The following is an 18,881-nucleotide window of genomic DNA, read 5'->3' as shown; positions in this document are numbered from 1 at the left end:
TACAATAAATAGAAATTGAGTAAAGAAATTGTAAGCTTCCTTAATGGGTTTGGGGTTTTTCAAATATAGGGTGGTAATTGCTTGCATATTTATACCTTGCTGGCATGCCTTGCACTTACACTACATTGCTAAAAACGAGTTTGGGGCAAGCCACATTTTCGGCATTTTGGTTATCTCACTTTTAATCAGACTGTCGCTCATTGATCTGGGTCACCTAAATGACATTCGTAGTCTGTTATGTATGTCCTTGCCTCCCCTTGAATACAATTGTTCGTAGGCTAGGTATGTAAAGCACACCACTGTGATAGAATGGTGGCCTTCCTAGCGGCCTTGGGATATTATTGTAATATATCATGGACAACACTACAATTTGAACAGATGGCGCACAATGCCTGAATGCCTGTGTTCTCTGAATAATTAAATGTTCAATGTGATGTGTATTATGATGTACCCCCACATGAAAATCCCAATAAAGTTTGTTTAAAAAAAAATAATAATAATGTATGTCCTTGCCTATTACTGGGCTATTATTTTGTAAATACCAGTGTTGTTAGAGTATGTAGAATATTGCAGCATGCTGTTGTTGTGATGGGTGTGCAAAAATTACTCAATCTAGTTTCTTTAGCTTTTTTTCTATGAAGAGACTATTCTCTCTGTTTGATCCCCTACCCCCTGCTTGGCTATATTCAGTGTTGTCTCTGTGTATCCTTTAGATCAAAACCACTTCACCATATGAAAATATGTCCTTCCAAATGTCTCTTTCGTGCTGAAGTCCCTCCTTGCTTTTAACAGTTGACTATGCAGAATACTTTCCTTTAATGCATGCAGATTGAAACTGGTGGCAGGTAAACTGTAGGTACTAATTTTATGTCTTCCACCCTTATTTTAACATCCATTAATTCTAGTTTTTCCTTCTCTACTGTACTACTAAAATGTAACTTCAAGGTATTTTGATTTATCATTGACGCAGATACTATAGCTCCTTGTTTATTGTCTCTCCATATAATAAATAGATCATATATAATTCACAACCAAAGAACAATGACAAGACTCTTCTATGTCTGATTCACTGATTACCTTCTCTCTCCGTAACCCATGTGCAAGTTTGCTTAGCTGGGGGCGAAGCAGGATCCCATCGTTGTGCCCTGATTCTGTTTCAGAAATTAATTGTCAAATATGAATGTTTTCAGTTAAACACAACGTCATCATTCTTACCAGAATCTGTGTTTGGTGGTACAATGTTCTTGGTCTAGATCTTAAAAAATGCTTAGCTGCTCTAAGCCTATCCCCATGTATGATGGTGGGGCCAAGAAGAAGGGAGATTCTAAAACAATTATTTTCCATGTTAATTTTGTATAGGAAATGTCTGTCGCAGCTACAGAAAAAGAAAGCTTAACTAAATTATACCAAGATTGGCAAAAAGTTAAGACTTTACTCTGAAAGTGTGCTTTCCTTTATTTGGTTTAATCTGTGTAACCATTTTCATGAAATTTGCTTTTAAAAAGTTGCTTTGGGTAGTCATGAATGGGTTAAAAAGGTGGGTATATTTGGACGGTATGTCCTGCAGCAGTTCCACAGTAGACTTTTTTTTTTTTAATTAGGGCTTGCTGATTGGTCGAGGGGGCTTTTTAGGGCTGACTGATTGGCCAAGGGTGCTTTTTTCTCCTGTTGGACTGCTCCAGTACAGGTCCCACAGACTTCATGATGTGACTGGCCAGCCACAACTTGGGAGAAAATGTTCCATTCTGCCTGGGATATGACTCCAGGGTTAGACATTTGAGGATACTCTCTCGGAGGACTTTTTGTGTCAGTATCTTGTAGGTCCAAAGCATTTACTTTGAAAAAAATAGAATGTCCAAAGCAATTTTAGAGCCACAGGGGCTACTGGGCTCCAACCATGGTTGTTTGAGATGGATGAGGTTGTTTGCCTTTTGTATCCTAAAGTCTATCCTACTGTAGCTCTGTAAACTGGACCAAATACAACCTTTTACGCACTTGTCTCTCAATGTACAGAGGGAAAGCAATTACAGGCTTCTTGGAACCTAGTGTAGGGTACAAGAGCTCAGGGCTCAATAGACAAAACACAGATCCAATAACGTAACGTTCAGCCAAGCGCAAATCGTTAATGTACAAAGAAAGTACTTTAATCGTACAAGATCAGGGCTTCACACTGCAGCAGAAACATGACTTTCACTAACAGCATCATCAGCGCAGCACCACACTCTTAAGCCCATAGCAAACTGCAGGATGACACAAGATACTTCTTCTATAATAGTGTAATGCAACTGGAAGAGACCCCTTCACAATGCCCATCATTCCTGGTTGTCCTTTGTAGGAATTTCAGCTTTCTCAGGGTGCGCCTCATGTTGGGACATGCTTGGCTTTTCCTCCTTGACAGCCTCTCCTGCTTCAGGCCCAGGCACCATCCTTTCCTCTTTCAGTAGGCAAGCAGATGTCTTGGTGCTTCAGGACCTCGGGTTCCCCAGAAGAGAGTCCAGGTTACAGTTGAGGTTCCCTTACCTCTGTGGAGGCTGCCTGTCAGTCAGATGATAGCCCTGGTTGCACAGCACAGCACTTCCTTTCTTGGTCAAGAAGTTATTAGGAATTGAAACAGAATTGGGTGATTTGAATCCCTTTCTTTACATATTTTCCAAACAGAGCTAGCTGATCCACTGTGTAAGGCTTTAGAACCTGTTTGGGTTGGTTCTCCTTCAGATGTCATTTTCACACTACTCTCCAGATTAAACCTTTGTCCAAAGTGATGGCTCATACAGCAGGTAGCGATGGGGCTACCTCCAATCAGCAGTATCCAAAACAGGCACAATGTAAGGTCTTTCACCTGGCTGTCATCAGCCTTCCTGAAGCAGTAACCAGGAAAAGACAAAAGGCTGGCCCTGTCTGGAAACGTCATCACCATAAAAAATAGAAATTGCATTCCCACCCTCACCAAATGGCAGTGCTCAGGAAGAACTAATCAGCAGCCCTTCGCTAACAAGACCCTCATTGAGTTTCTAGGGGAAACCTTGTCTCCATAATTCATTTCAATGTGTATGGGTCAGCACACTCCAACCACAGAAAAGCATGCAATACAATTCCATTGTTTGAGGAAAATGTCCTCATCTACAAGATGTGACATGCTAAACTAGCAGCATTCAAATTGCATTTCACCAGCCTGATAGATCACACTCATACAATACATAAAGTCCTACTTCCATGCATGCACTTTGCATTCATTGCATCTACAAGCACTCAACATGTCAGTGTAAGGTTTCACATAACAGCAAAACTTTAAACGAGATGAGCCAGTTGACTTGCCTCTCCTTAACCCAGAGAAAAACGCATATTCACAATGTACATGTAAAGAACACTACATGTTGTCACCTCCGCTGTATTTGATGCAGTCAGAGTATGAACAGTGGTCTAACACACTGTATGAAGGCTTAGTGTAATCTGCTAGCTCACAAAACAGCTTCTAGTCCTTCTATTACCAGGAACAGGCCTAGGGCTCTGCGTACAGGCTAAATTAGCATGATGCCAGGACCAAAATAAATGTCAGGATGTCAGTTTCATTCAGGGCATAGTATGTACCCATTCATTTGCAGGGGACATTCCTGTCTCCACAAGCTAGGAAAAATGGAATAGGACTCCCGTTCTATTTTATTTGTTTGCGGAACTTATGCAGTAATTAAGGGGAGCAGCCAGGGGCATTCATATTGGGCTGCTAGAGGTGAGGTTCTTGGACCAGTGCAAGATTAACCAAAGCGAAAACGATTGCTAAGAATGTTTCTTTAATCAAGAATGAAAGTTGGAGGGTTGAAAACAAACATATATTGTTGTAGTTCTGACCATAAACAGTATGGTGCTCTTATTCCCATGAACTGTCAAAATGCTTCTAGGTAACCAAAGACTTTAGGTTCCAAGTGGGATTGTGGTTGCAAAGCTGACACTTAAAGGAATTGATTGAAATGCACAACCAGGAAAAGAACCTGTAGCGTAATTTGACTCAACACAGGAAATCTCACCTAGTCCACATTCAGTGAGGATTAACAGATTAATAGCTCTCTCTTGATGCTGTGGTTGATGGTGCATGGCTAGTTGAGTGATTTGTTTGTATAATTCTAATAACGATCAAGACTCCTCCATGCTTACTAATTACATGGCTCCCAGGTGTTTGCTTTCAACTTCTTTGAGGGACAGATTGCGAGAGCAGCTGCAGGTTAACGATGCCCTTAGATTTCCAGGGCTACATGCACACTTCACTGAAAGAATCAGCATGTGTTTACCCTTTGCCAATAGGTGCAAGTAAATCCAGTGCCCCCTGTTTGTGATAGGGATTGGGGATTACAATTATTTCTCATGAATAAGGAATTCCGATTGAATGGGGGTCAAACAAAAAATTGCTTGATTAAGTCCCAGCTCTTTGTACACATCAATTCTGATGGATACTTCTGCCTGTGGATTCCTCACCTTTTGAATACACCCTGCGTCAGCATTCGGCGGGAAAATTATTTCCTAGCTCTCCCACGTCGACGAGGACGTCACAATGGACCGGCTCCGCTGGCGGCACCGTATGACGTCATCAGAGCCACAAAAGGACCTTGTCGGCGTGCTGACGTCAGTTCCCTTTTTTCCGCACCGTCGACGCTCAATGTTTTTTTTCAGGGCTCTCCATTTTCATCTTGAAAAACTTTGTATCTCGTACTTTGTCAGAATGGCTACTTCTAGGAAGACCGGATTCAAACCCTGCAGAGAGTGTGGCGGACACATGTCTATCACGGATCCGCATGATGACTGCCTGTGGTGTTTATCCTCAGACCACGACGTCGAGGAATGCAGGAGCTGCAGGAAAATGAATCCTAAGGCTATCCAAGAACGTGAAGCCAAATTGTTTATGGCGCAAGCCAAGAAGGAAAAGAGAGGTAGGAAGAGGGCGAAGTCTTCGTCTTCTCACACTTCGAGGTCAAAGAAGCACAAAAAATCCAAGAGGAGACATACCTCTCTACATCGTTCTTCAAAGGCCAGGGTCTCGAGATCGAAGTCGCCGACTCCAGCTGAGCGACCTCGGAGAAGGGACTTCATCTCTCCAACTCTTTCTCCTCAAGCGACGCCAGTGCCATCGCCGGCTGCGGCGTCGCAGATTTCAGAGGCTTCTTCGCTTCATGAAGAATTACCGGCTCCAGCAACGTCACTGGCGCCGGGAGGGTCCTCAGTTGAAGAAAACAAGGACCCCCTGAACAGCAAAATAGTTCTACTCCTAGGACAGGGTAATATACGTATAGTAAAATAAACTCCTAGGCAGTCTCCATATAATAAAAGACCATCTATCAAATTTTGTTATAGGGAAACGAGAAAAATGCTTAAAACATCAATTCAATACAGGCATAATAAATTTTATTTCTTCATGTTGTTCATTTTTTTAGAAAAGGAAATTTCATATCACATATTACATACAATATAAGTTAAAAGAAATGGATCAACAATAATAAAAAAATACACAATACAATACAATATAAAATAGGTGGCAGCTTGTAATGAATAATCGTAATCGACGCGCGTTTCGGCGTTCACAACGCCTTCATCAGGAGTAGCCACAAAAGTATTTAAAATATCACAAATCGATCATTTTTGGGGAAATCTGCATTACCGATGTTGTCTATCCGGTATAGATAATTGTTTCGACAAGTTAGAGGATTGGCAAGTTCGTCTAAGGATCAATCCTATTTTTATGTGAATTTTGATACAAAATCTTTTATCTCTCTTCTGGTTTGGGGGAAATTATTAGTCCAAACTGAGCATTAATCAGCATATTCACGTCGTTTAATTATATAAATAAAATTGATTGAAGAACAAATTCATAGTACGTGTAGCTGTAAGGATAAACGTAGTTGTAGCGTTGTCATATAGTTTAAGGGTGAGTTCCACGAATGATTTTTCAGGAACCTTATTTTGTTTTAGCGGGGCTGAAAATGGCCTCCGGGAGGGTCCTCTCCAGGCCATGTGGCTTCACCTGTGTGGGCGCCGTCCCCGGCTCCGCAGGCTCCAGTGCGACCTCAGGTGACTCCCCTACAGGAAGGTACGGCTCCATATCCTCCTTTTCCTGCTCCTGGGGCTGACTTCGCATTTTCTCAATGCGATGTTTGGTTTATTTACAAGAGCCTCGACTCCTTTCCGGAGCGCCTTCAGGCCCCGTAGGTCCTCTGGCGTTCAACCTGGGTGTGTCTCAGTTCTATCCGCAGGCACCTTTCATGCCTTTTATGCCGTTGACTCCAGCTTGGCATTTCCCGGCGCCGAGATCGTCTACTCCGGCTCCCCGGACTCCTTCAGCTGCTGAGTCTGCTCCACCTCGGATTCGATCGACGTCGACGTTCGATGTCGAGGCTCCTCCATCGACTCCGCTGGTGTCTTCTCCGGCGCCGCGTGTAGCTCCACCGACTTCATTGCCTAAGCAACGCTCCAGGAGAGAGGCTCAGAGATTGCCTGAAGAGGAGGAGTATTTGCAAGAACAGAAGGAAGGAGAAATTGTGGACTCTGTGGATGAGTTTGAAGGCCTTCAGGAAGCTAGTGGCCTAGATACTTCCCCTGAGTATGACTTACCATCTGCAAGTGGTTGTCTTGTGCGGGACGTTGCACCTTATCATGTTGTCATAAAGAATGCAAAACCAAAGGGGATGATGGACGGAGTGGTGAACAATGCAAGCACTCACCCCCAGTCAACTGATCTGGGTTTAATCCATCATCATTCTGTAGCTCACTCCGCCACCCCAGTTCAGACATGGCCATATGCAAATCAGTCTGACCCTGTGCCTCATGGGAACAGTCCAGCCCGAACTGCCAAGCCATGTCTTCCCTGGACCGGAAACAAGCATCCTGGGACCGGTTTCGGGTTCATAACCCTACTCCGCCAGGCTATCTTGAATCCAGTGGCAAAGTGAGCAAGGGACCCACGTCTGGCCATACCCTGCCAACTTAGGGCGAACAAAGCAAAACCAAAGGGGATGATGGACGGAGTGTTGAACAATGCAAGCACTCACCCCCAGTCAACTGATCTGGGTTTAATCCATCATCATTCTTTAGCTCACTCCGCCACCCCAGTACAGACATGGCCATATGCAAATCAGTCTGACCCTGTGCCTCATGGGAACAGTCCAGCCCGAACGGCCAAGCCATGTCTTCCCTGGACCAGAAACAAGCATCCTGGGACCGGTTTCGGGTTCATAACCCTACTCAGCCAGGCTATCTTGAATCCAGTGGCAAAGTGAGCAAGGGACCCACGTCTGGGCATACCCTGCCAACTTAGGGCGAACAAAGCAAAACCAAAGGGGATGATGGACGGAGTGTTGAACAATGCAAGCACTCACCCCCAGTCAACTGATCTGGGTTTAATCTATCATCATTCTTTAGCTCACTCCGCCACCCCAGTACAGACATGGCCATATGCAAATCAGTGTGACCCTGTGCCTCATGGGAACAGTCCAGCCCGAACTGCCAAGCCATGTCTTCCCTGGACCGGACACAAGCATCTGGGGACCGGTTTCGGGATCATAACCCTCCTCAGCCAGGCTATCTTGAATCCAGTGGCAAAGTGAGGAAGGGACCCACGTCTGGGCATACCCTGCCAACTTAAGGGGACAAAGCAAAACCAAAGGGGATGATGGACGGAGTGTTGAACAATGCAAGCACTCACCCCCAGTCAACTGATCTGGGTTTAATCCATCATCATTCTTTAGCTCACTCCGCCACCCCAGTTCAGACATGGCCATATGCAAATCAGTCTGACCCTGTGTCTCATGGGAACAGTCCAGCCCGAACTGCAGAGCCATGTCTTCCCTGGACCGGAAACAAGCATCCTGGGACCGGTTTCGGGTTCATAACCCCCCTCAGCCAGGCTATCTTGAATCCAGTGGCAAAGTGAGTCATAAAGAAGGCATCTGATTTATTGGGCCTTAAACTTCCCTCTGCTAAGATTAGGTCCAACATACTGACAGAAGTTTTGAATATTTCTTCAACTTCTGAGCCCCTACTTCCATTCACAGAGGCTCTGACAGATCCAATGCTGGAGGTGTGGCGGAACCTTTGTCTGCTCTGGCTGTTTCTTGTTGTATCTCGAGAAGATACAAGCCTGCCCCTGGTGATCCGGCTTTTTTGTCATCACATCCGACACCGGAGAGTCTAGTTGTCCAAGCTTCTAGTCTTCTGGTGCTTTTCCTACCATTTTGGGACTCAAAAAAGATGGAGCAATCTGCGAAGGCGTTTTCTTCTGCAAGTATGGCTCTAAAGTCAACTAATGCGACTTGCCTTCTGGGACGATATATATACATGCATTGGTGGACTCTGTTGTTCAGTTGGCTCCTAAGTTGCCTGAGGAGGATCGTGGCAACTTCTTGGAAGTCCTTTCAGATTTGCAGCACGACAAGTGATTCAGTCAGGCATGGACACTGCTGACTCTGTGGCTCGTGTTATGGGGTCTTCTGTGGATACAGGGAGACAGGCATGGCTCAAGTCTTCAGGGTTTTCGGCTGATGTACAGACAACCTTGTTAGATTTGCCCTTCGATGGGTCAAGGCTCTTTGGTTCTAAGGCGGACTCAGCCTTGGAACGTTTCAAATACAGTAGAGCTGCCACAAGATCTTTAGGCCTCCAAGTGCAGTCTAGAGGTTATGGGTACAAGAGATATTGGGGCTTTGGGAGATCTGCTTCCTTTCGTGGCCGCCAACAATTTCAGCAGAGCCATCAACAGCAAAATCCCTTGTACAAATCGTACAGAGGCAAGAATAAGAGAGGCCTCGAGTGCAAATCGTCAACAGGCCTCTTCCTCTACCTCCCCTCCCGCCACCGTTGGTACATCAGGAAAGTAGTTCTAGATTCCCCATCTTGGAACATGTTGGTCCAGTTGGAGGTCGGGTGTCCCACTTTCTACAAGATTGGAGACTGATCACATCAGATCGTTGGGTCTTGAATCTTGTTGCGAATGGGTACGCCCTCCCATTTTTGGAGTTTCCTCCTCCTTACCCTCCTCGCCAGGGTGGTTGTTCAGAAGACCACTCGCTGCTTTTGCAGCAGGAGGTTCTTACATTACTCCAAAAAGGTGCGATAGAGGTGGTTCCGGAGCAGGAAAGGAGTCAGGGTTGTTACTCCCGATATTTCCTGATCCCCAAAAAGGATGGTCGCTTGAGACCAATCTTGGACCTTAGGATTTCGAACCTTTACCTCAGGCAGGAAAAGTTCAAAAATTTGACCTTGGCTCAGGTTCTCCTTGCGCTGCAACAGGAAGACTGGATGGTGTCCATCGATTTGCAGGATGCGTATTTTCATCTTCCCATACTGAAGTCGCATCGGAAGTATCTCTGGTTCACGGTGGGATCGCAACATTACCAGCTTGCGGTTCCTCTGTTTGGTCTCACTTCCGCGCCTCAAGTCTTTACAAAGGTGATGGCGGTGGTAGCGGCTCATCTCAAAAGGTCAGGGGTTCCTGTTTTTCCCTACCTGGACGACTGGCTGTTGAAAGTGGAGTCTCCAGAGTTGGTTTCACGCCACTTGCAAGTGACAACTCATCTGTTGTTCAAACTGGGTTTTTGGATAAATGTACCCAAATCTCACCTGGTGCCTTCTCAGCGCAGCCTGTTCATAGTGGCAATACTGGACACTTCTGTGTGCCGAGCATACCCGCCTCCGGAGAGGCTTCTCGACATACAGGAAATGATTGAGCGATTGTTCCAGTCCTGAAGGCTCTTCGCCTGCTCGGTCTGTTCGCTTCCTGCATTCTGTTGGTCAACCATGCACGCTGGCACATGAGAGCACTCCAGTGGTACCTCCACTAGCAGTGGTATCAGCACAGCGGAGATCTCGGGGAGAACATCAGAATCTCCAGAGAAGCTGCATCGGAGCTGTATTGGTGGAGTGTGCAGGGCAACCTGTCTCAAGGAAAGCCCGTTCAGCCTCCTCCGCCGGTGGCCACAGTGATCACGGATGCCTCCACTCTCGGGTGGGGTGCTCATCTGGGGGATCTGGAGGTCAAAGGCCTTTAGTCTCCAGAAGAACGGTTGCTTCAAATCAACCTTCTGGAATTGCGGGCGATACATTTGGCACTGAAGGCTTTTCTCCCTTCCCTTCGCAGTCAGTCGGTTCAGGTCCTGATGGACAACACTACCGCGATGTGGTACATCAACAAACAGGGAGGTGTAGGGTTGTATCGCCTCTGTCGAGAGGCTCTGCGGCTCTGGTCCTGGGCTCAGGGCCAACAAATTTGTGTGTTTGCAAATCATCTGGCTGGTGTGTTGAATGTTCGTGCGGACAGTCTCAGTCGGCGTTCCTCGGCCGATCACGAGTGGCGGCTTCATCCGGAGGTGGTCCATTGCATCTTTCAGATGTGGGGATCTCCTCGGTTGGACCTGTTTGCCACTCACGAGAATGCGCACTGCCCGTTATTTTGCAGTCTCCAGTTTCCGATGTAGGGAGCTTTGGGGGATGCGTTTCAGATAGATTGGAGCTAACAACTCCTTTACTCGTTTCCTCCCATACCCTTGATTACTCGGGTTCTGAGGAAGATTCGCCAAGACTGGGCCCAAGTTATATTGATCGCCCTGGATTGGCCAAGAAGGGTGTGGTACACAGACCTACTTCACTTCTCATCGCACCCTCCGCTCCATCTCCCTCTCAGGGCACACCTCCTCTCGCAGTCGCAGGGGCAGGTTCTACACCCCCACCTCCAGAGCCTGCACCTTCATGCCTGGAGATTGAACGGGGCAACCTGAGTTCTTTCTCTCTCCCGCCGGAGATAGTGGATGTTATTTTATCATCCAGGCGACACTCCACTAAGTCTCTTTACTCTTCCAGATGGTCCAGGTTTGTTAAGTGGTGCGGAGAGAGAGATATTGACCCTTTGAAGGCCCACTTGTCTAATATTTTGGAGTTTTCTCTTTCTTTAGCACAGCAAGGTTGTGCTGTAGCCACCGTTAAGGGCTATTTATCGGCTTTGTCAGCCTTTTTATGTTTGCCGGACCAGCCGTCTTTATTTAAGGCCCCCATTGTCATGAGGTTCATTAAGGGCCTTACAAATAAGTTTCCTCCCACTCCTTTCATTATGCCTCAGTGGGATTTGAATCTCGTACTCACCTTTTTAATGGGTTCTCCATTTGAGCCTCTTCACTCTTGTCCGTTGAGGCTTCTTTCTTTTAAAATGGTTTTCTTGATAGCCATTACCTCGGCTAGGAGGGTAAGTGAGCTTCAAGCTCTTAGTTCGAAACCTCCTTTCCTGACCATTCATGCGGATAAGTTGGTTTTGAGGACCAGGGCTGCTTTCCTTCCCAAGGTGGTTACCCCTTTTCATATGGGACAATCCATCACTTTACCCACCTTTTATCCTCCCACTCACCCTTCCAAGGAGGAAGAGAGACTGCATTGGTTGGACCCTAAGAGGGCTGTCAGCTTGTATTTGGATCAGACTAGAGATCTGAGGCTAGACGATCAGCTCTTCGTGGGCTATGTTGGGAAAATGAAAGGCAAGGCAGTGCACAAGAGGACGCTTTTCAGGTGTATTATCTTGTGCATCAAGATTTGCTATGCCCTGGCCAAGAAGGAACCGCCTGAAGGTATCGGAGCTCATTCCACCAGAGCTAAGTCTACTTCTTCTGCTTTGGCTAGAGGTGTTCCTGTTCTTGATATCTGTAAGGCAGCAACTTGGGCCTCCCTCCACACCTTTGCAAAGCATTACTGCTTGGACTCTGAGATTAGGAGGGATGGCCATTTTGCTCCCTCTGTTTTGCAGGAGTTTTTGGTCTAGTCAGGTAGACACCCTCCTCCGGGGAGGTATGGCTTTGGGAATCTATTCAAACGGTGAGGAATCCACTGGCAGAAGTATCCATCAGAAGAACAAGTTACTTACCTTCGGTAACACTTTTTCTGGTGGATACAATATCTGCCTGTGGATTCCTCACGCTCCCACCCGCCTCCCCGTTGTCCACCTGTTTCTACCTAAACATATTTTATTTTAATATGTCTTAATCATGTTTATATTTTAATAATGAGAAATACTTACTCTGTTGCTATTTCTCTATAATTTTATTGATTATGCTTTTGTGAATTTATATACATGTATATATTTGGTATGCTATATTTGCATTTGAAAATGTGTCGGTCCGCCCATTTGCCTCAGTGGCACGGAAAAAATGGGTGGAACTGACGTCAGCACGCCAACGAGGTCCTTTTGTGGCTCCGATGACGTCATACGGTGCCGAGTAACGAAGCCGGTCCATTGTGACGTCCTCGTCAATGTGGGAGAGCTAGGAAAGAATTTTCCCGCGGAATGCTGGCGCAAGGGTATTCAAAAGGTGAGGAATCCACAGGCAGATATAGTATCCACCAGAAAAAGCGTTACCGAAGGTAAGTAACTTGTTCATATGGTTCAGTGAGTTCTTCAGATCGGACCGGCTAGATTCAATAATGGCCCTGTTCAAGCACCAAGTAGATGATCAAACCTGACTACCTAGAGGAAGTAAAAGTCATAACAAGGGTTAAAAAAAGTGAACCTGCAACTGGAGGAGCTACCTGAGGGAAGGTGCTAGCCCAACATCAGCTACCTCCCAAATGGAACAAAGGCACATGGCTGACTCGCCCCTTGTGCCTGGTTGGCGGAGTGGTCAACAGCACAAATTGAAGTGCCTTCCTGGGCTGGGCCCTGATGCCTGTGCTCCTCAATCTAGCCTGTCTGTGTTTCAAGCTAGTGGGAGTGACTCATCAGGTAGCAGGACAACCTGCATAGGAAGGCGCCAGTACTATGAGGGAACCCCAGATCCTCTTGATAAAAACACCATGCTGCTCAAACTCCCGGACCTGAACCCCAATAGTTTCAGATACTGGTTGCTTTAAGGGTTTAGAAGGGAGCTACCCTAGCTGCTCAGGCTTCCACAAATGCATCCCAGCGGTCACTGTGTGAGTCGCTATGATTGGCTGTTCTCCGCAGCACCTTCTTTAGCAGAGGGGCCCAGTCCACAGGTACGTCTTAGGGCAGCTGCCAAATTGAGTGGCTCAATGTGCAGAGGTCAAGTCCTGGCTCCTGCCAGCCATGGCAGGTGGTAGATGGCTGATCGGCAGGTAACCCTCCCTTGTTTTCAGGTACCTGGTTGCATGGACCCGGTTAGGGGTTTGAAGACTTGTGTGGTCCTACCCAGGCATCTGTGCCCCCTCCCGGGTGGACTGGCAGCAGAGCTCCTTGCCTCTGCTTCTGTGAGAGCAGCTAGTATACCAGTAGCCATGGAGTAGTGCTCCTGTTTGAGCTTCTGGTAACATGTTTTTAACCGCTGAATGTGACTGGGTGCTAGGTTGTATCACTATGTGAGCAGCAGACAGATGGTGCTGCCTTCCATCCGTCTCTCCTGCTGCTATAGGTCGATGAATGTTGCAAAGATCTCTGTTTGAGGGGTGCTTGATTGTCAGTCACACGGGGGCCTTCCCAGGGTCTGGCTGGGCTTTCTATGGTGAGCTATCCTTCCTTTTCCTCCCAAGGTGAGACCTCGGTCGCCTGTTGCAGAACCCTTAGTCTTGGCACAGATGTTCGCCACCTGTTTGCCTGGCCTCCCTCTCCTAGGGAGGGAGGTGCCTGTCATGTGGCTGAAACACCACAGGTGCCTGTCATGTTGCTGAAACATAAAGAGTGTCTTGTCTGTGTGTCACATGTGGCTACCTAGGGAGGGCTAGGCGCCTGTCATGTGGCTGAAACACCAAGAGTGCCTGTCTGTTGTCGCATGTGGCTATCTGTGATGTCCCATGTGTTCTCTCACATACTGCCTCTGGTGCCCTTACTGTGACTAGGGCTGGGAGGCTTGAGTACCCCTTTGGGGTATGAGTCATGACTCCTACCCCCTGGGCTTCAGATTCTGCTCTTGAAAATGGCACACTGCCATGGCCCCTGGGTGATAGAAGCTCCTGACATGGGTCGCTTTTGCCCAGCTAGTTCATCCATCTTCCTAGGCATTGTCATCCACAATATTGGGGAATGGATTGCGGATGAAAGGGGTCCACCTCCCTCGTCCTAGGGCACCCTTTGCTACATAATTTATAGATGACTTGATTTTGGTTTAGGGTTTCATAAGTAGCTCAGTTGCTATTTTGTTGTGGTTCATTGAAAGTCATCCTTTGAGCCACACATTTGTGTTTGTGGGCGTCTCTACTGTCAGCATTTGTCTATCGCTGAGAGAAGGCACAATGGCCCAAAGGAGGCCCCCTCCATGAATCTATGTGGTGTGAGGGGCCTCTCCCACCCTGCACTGCAGAGTGCAAGGTGGGGTACACAATTCCTTTGCAGTTCAGCATGATAACCAAATGGCCCAAGTGGCCACAAGCGAAGGCAGGCTGGTCGGTGGCTCTAGGGCTTTGTGGTTAGCAGCTCCAGTGGACCTAGGCACTCTGGCTAGCAGCTCTAGTGGGCCTGGTGTATCTGGTAGGTGACAAGCCGTGGCCATCTGGCTGGCAGCTGGCCACAGCCAAAAGGTCAGCTGTTGGTAGACGAGATAGCCAAGGGCTGGCTGGCATGGCCATCTCCAACTTGTCACTCGCTCTGGGTTACATAAGCCACTCCACTTTGTAGGGGCTTAATATTCAAGAAAATGGTGAGATGTTAGTGTGAGGGGAAAGGTTGGGCTGCAGCTCCAGGATCTGGCAGAGCCACTTTTCCTACCCACTGCCCGACTCGGGAGGATTCTTGTGTTTCACCTGGGGCCGAGCTTTGACCAGAGTGGAATGGGGCTCAGTAAAGGCAACCTGGATGCCTGTGGCCTGGTCTCATGGGTCAGAGCTCCAGTGATAACATATTTTGCACCTTGCCAAAATACTCCCAGTTTTTAGAAACTCTAAACCCTCTGACAAAGCGCAGGCTAAAACCAACTTACCAACCTGAGCCAGCGAATGTGGTGGACTGTAAACCACTTATGCATTACATGATAATGGTACATTCTATGCAATGATCTGTTCTGTGAGACTACATATTATTTGTAGTGTTAGTGATTTCTGAAACTCCTTTCACCATGGATATTCACACTCAAGAAATCCACACTATATATTTTAAAGACTTTATTAAAATGAATGTCCTAATCTAGTGTAGATAATGTGTATATGTGAAACTATAAAAATAAATGGCAATGAAATCAATGAATATGCAAAATATTAAAAAGAATTGCAACATTGTTAGATTTCAATAATTCATTGTATTGAATTATCAAATCAGTCTTTCGTAACCCACCTCACTTTTCCAGACCCTAACTAAGTTTCTCTGAGGAGCTAAAAGCCTTCCGTAGGGATGGTTCCAAAAATAAATTAAATGTAGGTAGGGGGTCGGTCCTTTGCACATGGGTTGACCCCAGTTGGGGACCATATATATTTTTTTTACAACATGTGTTTTCCCCTCGCAGGGTGATTGTGCCCCCAGAGGAAACACACATTTTTAAAAAATGCCACATTTGCCACATAACCTATCATCCACTGCATAACATGCAGAGTATATAAGACAAAATGTGTAGCTCAAATTTATCAAATGTTACAAAAAATGTGGCGGTGTTCACATGCAGGGAAGCCCCTGTGCCAAGGCTGACTGGACATCTTTCAGTTGCTTACTTCTATATTTGGTTGCCATACTGATGCAAATGAAGTGAAATCTGTGCACAGGCATTAGCATATTTGCAAATCACAAAATAAAGTAACAATAACAAAAAAATCTGCCCCATTTTGCCGCATAATGTGCCTTTTCTTGCTGCATAATTTAGTCAACCCTGTCGCATAATGTGGTGCTCTCCTGCTGCATAATTCCAGTGACCCTGGTTATAGAACTGTCAGTCTTCACAAGGAGAAGGCCTGGGCACAAAGTTGCAGGGGCTGTTATGTGAAGGTTTACTTCTTGAGAGATTTTTGGCTTCATGAAATAACTTTTATGCTGGCAGTGGCCCAGCAGCACCATCAACAATACATTTTTGCTTAAGCTATGACAAACGTATGCTGTGGTATTGGCTATGTGGCAGGTAAAGTAGTACTGTGGTTTTTTTTAGTCTTTTTTTTTGTGTGTTTGGAGAATCCACAGCTTCAGCGAGAAAGATAAGAGAAAGGTACTTTTTTTGTTAATTTACTGTTGCACACATCTCACAGGCGTACACACCCAACAACCGATTTAGAACAACATTTCTTCCCTCTTCATAGGATAGTGTTTTAGAAAGAAGGTTTTAGCCAGTTGCAGAGATGACTGCTGCCCAGGCCCTAACTCGAGTTATGGAGGACAGGTATGAGGCAGGAACAGATACTGAGACGGCATCTTTGGAAAAGGAAGATTTTTCAGTTGGCGGAGCTCCATCCAAAGACTCGTCTTTCAGCGATTCTGAGGGACAGGATGACAGCAGTCCTGATGTCCCTTCAAAAGTACAATGTGTGCACCGAAGCGACCGGAGCAGGGTAGACCAACCAAGAGAGCAGGCAGATAAAGCAGCAAGCACAGATAAAGTGTTCTCTGGCAGCCCCCCAATTTAGTGCAGCCCCAAATTCCCCCGTTCACTGGTGACGCTAGATGACAGGCAATTTTTTCTCAATTGACTATACCCATTCCTTTTTGGATGTTCACATCCTTCAGCAAATGGTGCAGCAAAGACATTTGTGTGCAGAACAATTTCTGAAGCAGCATGTAGGCATTGTGGGGCCTCGCTGTAGTGCACACCAGTGGACTCCCACCGCACTTGAAGAGTTGAATATATTTTTGGGCCTTACATCAAAATGAGATAGTGCACAAACCAAGCTTGCAGTCCTACTGGTCTACTCGCACGATTTGGGTAACACCCACCTTCGCACTGTACATGTGCAGAGGTCGATTTTGCTTTTGCAGCGTATGCTGCATTTGAGCGCTAATTCTGCTGTATTGCCCCACAGCCATCCAGACCATGACAGATGTTTCAAAATTAGATCTTTCGTGGAAAATTTGTTCACCCAGTTTTCAGAGATGTATACTCCTGGAAAAATATAGCCATTGATAAGTCTTTGATCCTGCACAAAGGGTGGCAGCTGATCTGTTCCAGTCGCAAGCACAAGGCCCAGTCACACAAGTGCCGCAGCATTTTTATCTGCACAAGTAGGGTAATGCTGGATGTTAGGAATTCTGTGGATTCCTGCAGATTCCGGATGTTTCCATTACAGAAATGCAAGGAAAATAAGTGATTTCAGGTAAAGTTAGAGGTTTCCAGTACATTGTGGGTAAGAAAACCTCATGGGAGTGAAGTCGCTCAAGATCCCCTTGGACGTAAAGTGGTTCCTACTAGTGGTGTCGAGGGAGAAGTCTTGGCCCAAATATCAGAAAATCTGATTCTTACGGGCTACAGGGGTGGCCAAGCAGAATATAGAAGTAGGAAAAGGTGTGGGGAGCATGGCGGGCATATAGGGTTTGATGATTACTCATGCTCGAAGGAAGATTAACAACTGCCATATAGAGTGTGATTGGCCATTAAAGCGCCTTTATGAATTGCAACCAGAGTCATGCTTTTGAATGTTGCCTCTTCTTAACAGCGGCGGCTGTCAGAGAACGGGGGTGGCAGACTACAAAAAAAGAAGAAACAAAAAGAACACCTACCTTTTGCCGGCCGCCGTCTCTCCTCCGCTTCAGTCCGTCTTACGCCGCCATCTCTCCTCGGTTGTGGTCTGGAAGCAAGAAGCACCCAGGCTCCCTCCCCTTAGCCAATCACAACACTGCAATGCAGCGTTGTGATTGCTCTGAGTGCCGTGGTTCGGCGCTCAGACAGGGAGAAGGAGCCTGTGCATGTTCCCCACCAGGCTGTGTAAAGCAGCCTGGTCTGGAACATGCAAAGTGCGCATGACTGTTTGGCCGGGCCAAGACGGTAGGCCAAGAAGTCCTGTGCGCTAGGAGTGTGCAAACCACTCCTCCCCCTGTGCCACCAGTCCCGCCCGCTCTAACCCAGCCCCGTAGTGAAAAATGAAATGATAATAACCAGGTTATCATTTTATTTTTTTCATTCTCCTGCTCTGCGAGCAGTGGGGTGATGCTCTTACGTCTTAGCAGAGGAGCCGCCCCTGCTTCTTAAACTGCCATATATGCACCACGATATATGTTGTTTCTTGATTGTAAGCACTGTATGATGAGCATGGTTTCAATAAAAAGATGTGTTAAAAAAAAGAAGACCTCTTGGGATCTAGGCAAGGCACATCACCCTGAAAACCCCTGGTTGTCTAGTTCTCAGAAATGTCTGTGGTTTGCAGGTAAGCATGGGTGTCGTCACAGCACGCTCCCAAATACTGCAGCTAACTCTATTGCTTATCTCTCTACGTAGTGCTTAAGGGCCTTTTGTGTTTGATGTTTCTAAGGGCTTCTGGGTAAAATTGCCTAGTGAGAACCATGCAAACCAGCTGAGCTAGGGTCCAAAATCCACAGCTACCCGATTTAGAAAAAAAGGCTGCATTTTCAATGGAAAAATCTGTACAAATGTGATGTGTTTATGCTGCGTTTTGGGCCCTTTCATGTTACGGGCACTAGGCCAACCCACACAAGTGAGTTGCATTTTGTATCAGAAGGATTGGGGGAATGCTAGGTGGTAAGAAATGTGTAACTTCCTGCAGATTCCAGAAGATTTCCTCACAGAAATGTGCGGAAAATGTGTGTTTGAAAAACTATTGTACGGTGCAGCTCAGTTGTTGGCTGTGGGCACCTTGGATTCTTGGAGAACCTACAAACTCTATATAGCCCCGCAACCGAAGGGTCTAGTGGACGTAATGGTATATTGCTTTTGTAAATAGGCTATCGTGACAAAAAGTTATAGTCCTAGGATCCCGGCTGTGGTTAGGTCCGACGCTAGAGAAGCATCGAATTGATGGTTACTCGCGTCCACCAGTGCCGTGGACAGCCGTGC

Source organism: Triturus cristatus, chromosome 2_1, assembly GCF_964204655.1.
Source record: "Triturus cristatus chromosome 2_1, aTriCri1.1, whole genome shotgun sequence".
NCBI lineage: Eukaryota > Metazoa > Chordata > Amphibia > Caudata > Salamandridae > Triturus > Triturus cristatus.
This window is presented reverse-complemented; position numbering follows the sequence as displayed.